The sequence below is a fragment of the Etheostoma spectabile genome, chromosome 12 (assembly GCF_008692095.1).
Source record: "Etheostoma spectabile isolate EspeVRDwgs_2016 chromosome 12, UIUC_Espe_1.0, whole genome shotgun sequence".
Classification (NCBI taxonomy): domain Eukaryota; kingdom Metazoa; phylum Chordata; class Actinopteri; order Perciformes; family Percidae; genus Etheostoma; species Etheostoma spectabile.
Genome location: NC_045744.1, coordinates 32,963,267 through 32,974,702, shown reverse-complemented (window position 1 = coordinate 32,974,702; position 11,436 = coordinate 32,963,267).

Here is an 11,436-nt window from a genome sequence, read left to right as displayed (position 1 = left end):
TTTGAAATGCAGCGCGGAAGTGAAGGCGCAGAGACAAATTCAATGACGTAAGCACGCAATGACGTGCACTTGCTAGCCTGTTCCATTGTACATGTTCTCCAAACGCTAAGGAGGACTCTGACCTAGCCTCTGAAGGACCTGACTTGGAAGGACTAGTCCTACCAAGGAAGGATCCTTGACATTGAGAAACGGCTCAAACATCTGTATCAAAATCCAAAATGGCAGCATATATGTGGTAAAAAACACTGGGCATGAGGTAAGTGTTGTTATATTTTTCTGTACGATTATTATATTTTAGAGTGATTTTGTTTTAGAAAATAGTTTTTTTAAGGATAGCTTTATGTTCTTGTGGATTTGTAAAATGACCTTTTCACAACATTTCTAATCAGGCATTGAATGCTTGCATCCTGGGGGATACATTGCCCGTATCAGGGTATGAAACGGCTGGTTACTCAGAGGTATACTTATGTTTTGATACCTCTTCTCTACATATATTCAACAAGATAAAGGTGTGAAATATTGATTACTTTTATTTTACTTTTAAATGTTTGTTTATTGATGAATTTGCCAGTGTACACATGTTTTCAGGGAATTTCTGTCAGCTGTTTCTACAGTACAAGAGGGAAAGAGGTGAAGTCGAGGACGATAAGCTAAACAGTTGTGACACGTTAAATTAACATCCTACTTGGGCAATTCATCTTGGGAAATAAAGTTCAGTTTTTTCCAATGTTGTATGGAAAACATGAAATGTAGCTAATTAATTGTTTACAAAGATTTTTTTTTTAAGTTGGCATATGAACTATAAAAAAAAGATACAATGTAAAATGTAAATGGGCAACGTACTGTTTTTCGAGAGTAAGTTAGAAAATAAAGGTCATATTTTGAAAAAAAAACATCAAGTTGTGTCATTTTATTCTAGATACATGAAAAATAGCAATGAATTAATTTCCCATCATATTTCTACAGTCTCTGACAAAAGTCTTGTCGCTTATCTATTTTGTAGAAACACCTGCTATTAACCTGACTTTTAATGAATCAATTGGTGTAAGAAATAGCTCATATGAAAAGCTAAAACCCTCCCAAATGATGTTCAATGCACTGAAATAAATTAGTTTCACTAAAAAAAGATTTATTATTTAAACAAGACAGAAAGGTCAAATTTTGGCAAGACAAAAGTTTTGTCGCCTATACATCAATTGAACAAATTTACTACAAATACTAAAATATGTCAGCAAATTAAATAGCGGTGCTGTGAGATTCAAATTTAATATCTTGTATGACTTCCATGAGCTTGAAGGTTTGGAAGGATTCATACAATGTATTGATGAAGTCCTCAGGAATAGCTAGGAAAGCAGTCCTGCTGCCTCCCAGAGTTCATCAATATTCGTTGGTTTGGTCTTCCATGCTTCCTCTTTCATCCTACCCCACATATGCTCAATGATGTTCATGTCTGGTGACTGGGCCGGCCAATCCTGGAGCATCTTGATCTTCTTCTCCTTGAGGAACTTTGAAGTGGAGATGGAAGTATGCGATGGAGCACCATCCTGCTGGAGAATTTGGCCTCTTTTATGGTTGGGAATATAAGAGGTAGCTAAGATTTCTTGGTATTTGAGACTATTGATGTTGCCTTCCACCCTGTGGATCTCTCGCACACCCCATTCTGGATGTAACCCCAGACCATGATTTTTCCGCCACCAATCTTCACTGTTTTCTGGGTGAATCTTGGATCCATGTAGGTCTCCTGCAATATTTGCGGTGACTGTGGTGTAATTCAACAGAAGATTCATCTGAAAAATCCACTTTCTTCCACTTCTCCAGCGTCCATCCTTTTAGCAGGCTGTGGGCCTTGGCAAATGCCACACGGTTTTTCAATTGTCTTTTGTTTAGTGCTGGCTTCTGGCACTGATTCGACCATGGAGGTCATTTCGAGACAGAATCCGACAAACCGTTCTGGTTGACACAGGGACTTCAGGGGACCAGGTCTGGTGGAGCTCTGCTGCAGTGGAAAATGGGCTGGCCTTGGATTTTAGAGCCAACAAACGGTCCTCTTGAGCAGTTGTCTTGCGGGGTCTGCCTTACCTGGGCTTGTCAAAAACATCTCCAGTGTCTTCAAATGTTTTTTTAATCCTCAGTGGATCTGGTCTTCAGCCTCTTGACAATCAAAACTTTGGTCTCAGGGTGAATCTTAGCCTGTTTGCAGAGGTCTAGTTGCAGTTGATGTGAAGGTCTAGTGTACTGGGGTTGTTTTTATACACACCTGAGACCTGATTGATCCATTATTAGTCACAGGTGAAGCTCATATGACAAGGCGACAACACTTATGTCTTTGAAAAAATTGACTCAATGGGCTTTACCAAGCTGTGAATATTAGTATACTTTTATTATAATACTTATTATAATACTTTTTGACAGTTTCGTTTTGCACTGAAACATTATTACAGAAGCTGTTGGGATTAAAATGAGCCATTTCTTGTAAATAAATCTTGATTAGAAATATATTTCGGCGGCACTTCAGGTCAATTTGTACACAAGCAACAAGACTTTTGTCAGGGACTGTATATGCTCGCCCCTTTAAGGATTAAGGTGCGCAGTAGTAGTCACCCACAACCATCTATCTAGCCTTCATAACATAATATGAACAGTAGATTCTTAGACCTGACATTGTCTGCTTATCTTGCATCCATTTAACAATTATTTTCATACAATTATTCTAATCATGTTTCATGTGGATAAATATAAGTGGGCAGGAGGATGAGCGTGAGCAACCATTACGATGATGATATGATGATAAGCTTCAATTAACATCTTTTATAGAAGAAACAGCCTATAGCTTGGAGCTTCATAATAATGAAATGACATGCACCAAGTGCTTCACATGAACGGGACCAATTAAAGCAGAATAAGGTGGAAAATAAAATGGTAAGTAATATTTTCCACATTTATAGAGTCTGTGTGATATGGACGTTTTTTGGTGTCTTTTTTAAATGGAAATGTATTTTGCAATTGACAATTCAATATGCAAAGTTTCAATGCAATCCTCAATTCAGTTAAAATTATTTCGCATAGAAATTCGAATGAAAGCGCAATCATGGTTTTTCACTTCCTTGTTTACTGAATGACTTTCTGGCAACCTTGTAAAAATAACAAGGGACTTGAAATTTGGTGAATTGTATTCTAGTAAACTCATTTTCAGGTTCATAATTGTATTTTGTATTACAAAAAACATATTTTTGTTGTACTGCACATTGCTGCAGATCCTTTTTTCACCCTGTGTGTTCAGGTCTCTGTTTTAGATACAGAGTGAGACATCTCATTTATATACTATCTTTGTTGGGGGTTGCACATGCGCAGTAGCTAGGTAAGATCACACCAGCTAGATAACTCTTTCTCCAACTTTGGCCAGTCCAAGGCAGGAATAGCTGGGAGACTTCTTCTAAACGAGGGCCACTTGTGGAATACCTTTTGGAGATTATGGTCAACTAGTGTGTGTTGTAGCAGTGTTTTCCCATTGAGAACGAGCTAGCATGCTAGCACTAGCATGTGCTACAATTAGCCACCTTGTCTCGGCTTGTGACGTAGAAAGCCGTGGAGATTTTGAACAGCTCACCCGGAGACTGAAGGCAGAGGACATTCAGAAACCGTATCTCACTCAAAACAGTACCAGAGATACAAAATAACACCCCTAATCCCATAAGAAAGTGTTTTATTTCATAATATGGGCACTTTAAAGCCAATTTAAAAGGCCCCCTTTAAACTGCTTCATTTAAGTGTACACTATATTTAGAATATCTTTACCGCTTTACCTTGCCATCAGACAGCCTTTTCCCTACCACAGAAGTGTCCCCTCTCTCTGTCGGACGTTCAGTCACCCGCTGGTAAAGTTCTTCATTATACCCAAGTTCATAAAGGTATACTTAGAAAGGTATAGATAGATATAATTTACACTTTAACTGATATTGAGTTATTTAGTGTGCTTTTCATTTGGTGGCTAACACTTGTGTTGCTGTTTCCTGCCTGCTTCTCAAAAGTGGTGCATTGCTAACAGTCACTAAAGGTAATAGACTGACTATTGGTGTACCGAAGCCAAACTGTCCCTTTAAGGCCCTTAGCAATACTATATTAAAATAGCTCACGAGTGCCATACCTTATGTGATGGGGATGTATAAAGCTGCTACTAAAGCAGTAATGAAATGTAGCCATCTCACCGGTCCCAAACTGGCTGGCCTTGTCTGTCTCGCTGACTGGCAGCAGCTGTTCCCTGCATTGCTGGGTGAGGTAGGTAATGCAGTGTGGAGGGCAGTAATGACATGCATGTGGTGCAGGTCCAAGCTTGATGCAGGTGACCTTCTCAAAACATCCAACCAGGGTTGGAAATTAACTTTTTTCACTTGTATTTTTTACCAGCCACTTTTTTCCAGAATTCAAATTTATAAAAGAAAGTGCACTACAATATTTTGAATTGCTTCAGTACATTATTTTGTATTATTAATACATAGCCTACTATAAAATTTGCTTATTAATATAAGCAAATAAAAAGTGATGTGGAAAAAAAAGGAAAGCCTTTATTGCCACACTCTTCTCCTGGGTTCCCATCTTTGTTTGGCAGTGCACTTGATATGAGACTTGGATGACTCATGGTCTTTTATTGCCTCTAATTTAAGGTTAGTTGTTCCTCTAACAAACCAATTGTTTTCATTTTCTGAAGACGAGTAGGTTCGACAGTAGGTTCAGCGCACGGACTGGTTGTCTGTAAGGTAGAATGTAGGGTTGTGCATGGTTGACTGGCATTACGATGGAGACCCTGTCAGACACACGCTTATCCTAGGGGACGGGAAACTGCGTTGGTCTTAAACTAGCAAAGACACTTGCGTTGGGATTTGCGCTGTGCTGCATCTTAATTGGAATCAACTTCCCCCTCCTTACGTGCAACCTATTTGTAATGATACAATCTCTATCTCCCTGTCAGTATAGTATCGCGCTTTAACTGGCCTAAGGTCATGCTCTGCGCCTCAGCTTGGACACAGCGGTCTCGAACGAGAGAGAAAAGGCCTTAACGTGGAATGCTATCACATTTTCCCTTATCCCTTCACTGGACTAACTTTGTGAATACTACTGTGTGCGTGCATCAATAAGTATGTCTGATGACGATGTTATGTAGGATTTATGAATGTACGTTAGCAACAGTTGGCTAATTCATGAGGGTGCTATTTTATGTGTGAGCTCATTATTCAGTACAAATATCACTGAGAATATAGTTTAATCTCAGAAATTATGGTATATTAGGTTATTATTGTCACTCTGTTAAAGGCAAGAGCACGGAGCTCTGACTGAGTCTAGACTTTACAGCACCATAGTTAAGTGAAAGTAGGTCAAGTGGTAATGTACTGCCCCTACCAGCGGCAGCATGTAATACTGTCTATTTACAGAGAGCATTTAAATGTATGTCTGATCAACTGCCAATTTAAGGGACATTGCCCAACCCTAGTAGGCTAACCATTACCTCGTTTTCCCTTCACCACAATGTGCCACTTGTTCAAAAAGTACCTTTTCTTTTTCTTTACTTCGCTCTCAACAGTTGCTACTGCTGACTCTGCAACGGGCCTCCTAACACCAGGGAAATGTTGCCACATTTTTTAAACCGAAGTCACGGAATAGCGCTGAAAACCACTCCACCCGCCACTGTGGCTGGTCTACAAGGCAAAGTCACCCGCCACTTTTAAAAAGTACCCGCCATTGGCTGGTGGCGGGTGCTAATTTCCCACCCTGCATCCAACTCCAGTGGATGAGGAGAACATTTTGCTTGTAGGGACCGTTCAGACTGGTCACCTTAGAACAGGGGTCTCAAACTCAACTTACTTGGGGGCCGCTGAAAGTAGAGTCTGGGTTTGGCTGGGCCGCATCAAGTATTCAAAAAAACAACAACTATTTCCTCCAAACAGGGCGCGGAACTGCCGGTGCTTTAAGCCCCTAGATCTGATATGGTTGGTGAATTTCACAACAACAGACATCACATTGTCAAACCTCAGGCATTTGCCGCAACGAGTACTTAGCTAGCTTGACAACCGTTACGCCGCTGTCAGGAGACTACTACGGTAGCCCATAAGTGACAAGCGCAATGACAAAAAGTTTCAGAACGCGCGGGCCGCACTAACACTTAACTTTGATGTCAAGTAGGGGGCCACAAAATATCATCCCGCGGGCCGCAATTGGCCCCCGGGCCGCGAGTTTGAGACCCATGCCTTAGAACAACCCAGATAGCCACACTAAGGTTGGTCCTCAGGGGTTTGTCCATGGCTCTCTATGCCCCAGACTCTGTCTGGCTATATCGTCCAAAACAGTCAGCTGTATGCTTAACAGGGGTAAAGTGGGATTTGGCAGGTGGAGGAGCCTTTTTGTACCTACCATCTGACATCTATTATTGGTTATGTGTGTGTATACACATTGATTTTCATCATTTTATTTAACCTCACGGTTTTCACACTTTTTCTACAATTCCTTTTCCCCATTCAAAACAAGTTGTCTCTCAGTCCTGTGTGATCCACTCGGATTCTTGTCATTATAACTTCCAGCCCTTTATTTATAATTCTTTGTACTGAAAGCCTTTTAAAGATATGCCCTTCCTTTTCTGTCTTCCTCACATCATTTCTGCCATGTTTCAATTCCTTTTACATATTATCCATAGCTTTTCCTTCTCCTTTCCCAAGTGGAATTTGAAACGTTATTTCCTTTTGTTATTTACGCTATTTGCTTTCAGCACCTCATGCGCTGGCACCCAAAAGAACTGTATGCCAGCCCGGTGTAATCTAAGCAAACTGTGATGAAGTTCTACAAGTAAGTCTTCTCTAAGAAATGCCAGTGACTTTATGCGTTTTATGATAGCTACAGAGTCTGTGTATAATACATCCCTATCAGGTCTGACCTCTTCAACCCACTGTGGTGCAAGGATGGCTGTCACTATTTCTGCTGTAGATACAGATAACTGGTCAGATGATCTTTTGGAGAGGTTTATTTTCCATTCAGGGATATGTATACCAAGTCCCACACATTCCTGTTTGTTCATGGATTTGTCTGTGCAAAGTTGGAGATAAATATAGTAACTGTTTCTCAGATAAACGCTTGTTTTAACATACCCTTCCTCCATTATCCCTTCTGTTTTCTTTTCCAGTATGTCTGCCTTTACTTCTGGAAAAAGCCATGATGGAATGTTACTAACTGGGGTGGTCGTGGTGAAATCTAAGGCGCACACATTCATATTCCCTCACTCTCTTTTCCCTCATCCATCCAAACCTTGGAATACTCCCAACAAGCCTGTATTGCCTAAGGGTTTCTTTCCTACTTCCTTTTAATCGGATCCAATATGCTAGTCCAAGTTTTTCTTTTCTTAACTTCAGTGGTGTCTCTTCTTCTATTAGTATTGCGTTAATCGAGGTTGACCTTAGCTGGGTTCAAAACCGTTCCCTCATTCACTCACACACTATTCCCTATATAGTGTTTATTAAATAGTGAACTATATAGGGAACGACCAAACGAGATTTTGGACTCTCACTGAATCCTTTACATCATTGCGTGACTGCGTCAGGAGATGCGCCCGTTGTTTGTGGGACGCAGGCAGGCACGCCCAGCATTATGTAAACAAACAAAAAGGAAAATACTTATAATACGTCCCTGAAACAAACTAAGAGCCCAGGAGGAAAATAAAAAGGTTGTATATACTGTATATTGCATGTTAAATTCCCACTGTTTAGAAACAAAAGTCAACTCAATTTTTCCTTTTCAGTTTTCGCGGTGACTGCTGGTTCTTCTTCTCCTTCACCCAGAGCACGTTTTTCTCCCATCCCTGAATGCTGTGTGGATGAGCCAGACCCTCCTTCGCAGCGCTGTGGAGGAAGGTCTGGCAATGCAAGACTAGGGTTGACCTAATAGCTACAATGCATACACATAATGCTCTGTACTATAAAAAAATGTCCAACAATGTTTTCGCTGCTGCTCCATAAACTATACAACCACAGTCTATTGATGGCTTCATACATGCCCTATAGATGTCAATTAATGACTTTTTTGCATTTAGTTTCTAAGTGCGTTGTGTGTTTTCCATGTAAACTTACTATAAAACCATATTACACGCAGTTACTAAAAAGATTTTTACTTTCTCCATTGGCTGCTCATTTAATGGTAAAGGTGCAATATTTAATACATGTACTGTGTTTTGAATCCAAAAATTACCACAATATGTCATCAGATATTAAGGTAACATGCTAAACTGAACTACTATGTTTTCTGACAACAATGCTAAAGCCAGTGTTAGCCAGCATCTAACGCATGCTACTCCGCTGTGCTGCGGAGTAATGTGTGGCTATGTAAGACTGGCGTCTATCAAGATTTACTTGTTGCTTTTTTGAACCCCCACTCATATGACCACTACTCTCCTCATTGCTTTTATATTCTCTAACACATGACACATTCCTTCCTCTTATCCACATGGCCCCATTGTCCTCATATACTGCTGATTTAATGCATCGAAGTTTGAGATAATGTCATTCATCATGTTGTTGAACAGTAAAGGGCTAATTGCACTCCCTGGGGAATACCACTGTCTACATCTAAATGACTAGATACCTCTAATCAAACCTTTAACTCAATTATTTGCCTATTAAAAAGGTCATTATGAAATTATACATCCTTCTTCCAAAACCCATTCCACTAAGTTTAATAAGCAGCCCTTCCCTCCATATGGTACCATATGGCTTTTAGATGTCAAAATATACTATTCTCATCAGCTCTTTTATTTTCAAGTCAACTGGAGCATCTGTTGTGGAGCGTTCTTTTCGAAATCCACTTTGTAGATTAGTCAGTAATCCTCTCTGTTTCAATATATGCGATATCATGCACACTATTATCCTATCCATCCATTTGCATAAACAAAACCTTGTGTGTGAAACACACAGACACTCACACACACAGGCCTACACACCAGTTTGAAGCAAGGCGCATATTAGTAGGTTCACAACTTAAAACCACTCATGAAAAAAAGCTTTTTTCTGTGTGCATCATCCCTGGGGAAATACACTCACCGGCCACTTTATTAGGTACCCCATGCTAGTAACGGGTTGGACCCCCTTTTGCCTTCAGAACTGCCTCAATTCTTCGTGGCATAGATTCAACAAGGTGCTGGAAGCATTCCTCAGGGAGTTTGGTCCATATTGACATGATGGCATCACACAGTTGCCGCAGATTTGTCGGCTGCACATCCATGATGCGAATCTCCCGTTCCACCACATCCCAAAGATGCTCTATTGGATTGAGATCTGGTGACTGTGGAGGCCATTTGAGTACAGCAAACTCATTGTCATGTTCAAGAAACCAGTCTGTGATGATTCCAGCTTTATGACATGGCGCATTATCCTGCTGAAAGTAGCCATCAGAAGTTGGGTACATTATGGTCATAAAGGGATGGACATGGTCAGCAACAATACTCAGGTAGGCTGTGGCGTTGCAACGATGCTCAATTGGTACCAAGGGGCCCAAAGAGTGCCAAGAAAATATTCCCCACACCATGACACCACCACCACCAGCCTGAACCGTTGATACAAGGCAGGATGGATCCATGCTTTCATGTTGTAGACGCCAAATTCTGACCCTACCATCCGACTGTCGCAGCAGAAATCGAGACTCATCAGACCAGGCAACGTTTTTCCAATCTTCTATTGTCCAATTTCGATGAGCTTGTGCAAATTGTAGTCTGTTTCCTGTTCTTAGCTGAAAGGAGTGGCACCCGATGTGGTCTTCTGCTGCTGTAGCCCATCTGCCTCAAAGTTCGACGTACTGTGCGTTCAGAGATGCTCTTCTGCCCACCTTGGTTGTAACGGGTGGTTATTTGAGTCACTGTTGCCCTTCTATCAGCTCGAACCAGTCTGGCCATTCTCCTCTGACCTCTGGCATCAACAAGGCATTTCCGCCCACAGAACTGCCGCTCACTGGATGTTTTTTCTTTTTCGGACCATTCTCTGTAAACCCTAGAGATGGTTGTGCGTGAAAATCCCAGTAGATTAGCAGTTTCTGAAATACTCAGACCAGCCCTTCTGGCACCAACAATCATGCCACGTTCAAAGTCACTCAAATCACCTTTCTTCCCCATACTGATGCTTGGTTTGAACTGCAGGAGATTCTCTTGACCATGTCTACATGCCTAAATGCACTGAGTTGCCGCCATGTGATTGGCTGCTTAGAAATTAAGTGTTAACGAGCAGTTGGACAGGTGTACCTAATAAAGTGACCGGTGAGTGTATATTTGACTTAATATGATCCTCTCTCTGTCAAAATGTCCATTAGTTCTTGTTGTTAGCTTTTTGCTGGAACGTTACATACCCTCCTCACCTTGTCCATGTGTAGGTATCAGCACTATATGTTAATCAGCTGCATCAATGTGTCTGTCACTTTTTTTCAAGTGCTGCTTTAGGCCGTTGCCTGGTCTGCCTATATGCACTCGCCGACATGTCATAAAGTCGCGTCATGAAGGAGGAAATTAGAAATTACTGTTTTGTACCAGGCTGTAAACACATTAATTTTTGCTGTGAAGTTGGATATTTTAACCCGGTGCTCTATGGGGAACGACTGAAGCGGCCACTCGAGGACCTGCAGTTCAGCCCCGCTGCCGCTTCAATAACATACACACGACAAACATTATTTTTAGCATCTTACTGAGATATTACTCATTATGTAAATAAAAATACATCACCTGGCACACCTTTGTTATACAGTAAAATATTGTAAAATAGGTTTCTTCATCTGTAAAATGTTACTATATGTAAACTTTGTCATACCTGGTTTCACTCACATGAACCTCCAAAAGTCACACAAAAGTGTTTATTTTGAGTGAGTCTTTAAGGTCAAGAAGGTCAGATGGCCGTCCCAAAATGGCGCCACAGACTCATCTTACAACGGTGAAGCATCTTTATTAGACGGGCTACTTTGGAAAACACCAGTGGCAGCAACTTGGCGATTGCACAGTAGGCATTAAAAAGTCCTCGGAAAGTGCTGCAAGTTCCTTATGCCACAGGACATTTATAGGCTTAAAAACTAATTTTACATCTTTTTACAACAGAGCCATCTCTAAGATGCAATGCAAACACACAACAAACTATGTTTGTCAATGTTGTCATAGTCTAACACAACTGTCATAAGAAACATGCAGTCCCACTGTAATTTACAGTTTAAAAAACTCATAAAACGCTTTTTTTCCATTGACCAATTTGCAATGATTAAGATTAGTGTATATGATAGAATAGTGGCATAAACACGTGCCAGAGGCCACCGGATTTGGAATTTCAAACCCTCAGTAGCCCTTGTGCTGTTACTAATTACTTCAAAATGTTTAACTATGAGTCAATGAAATATTTCTCTCTCAACACAACCCTTTTTAGGGTATATTTTAATTTT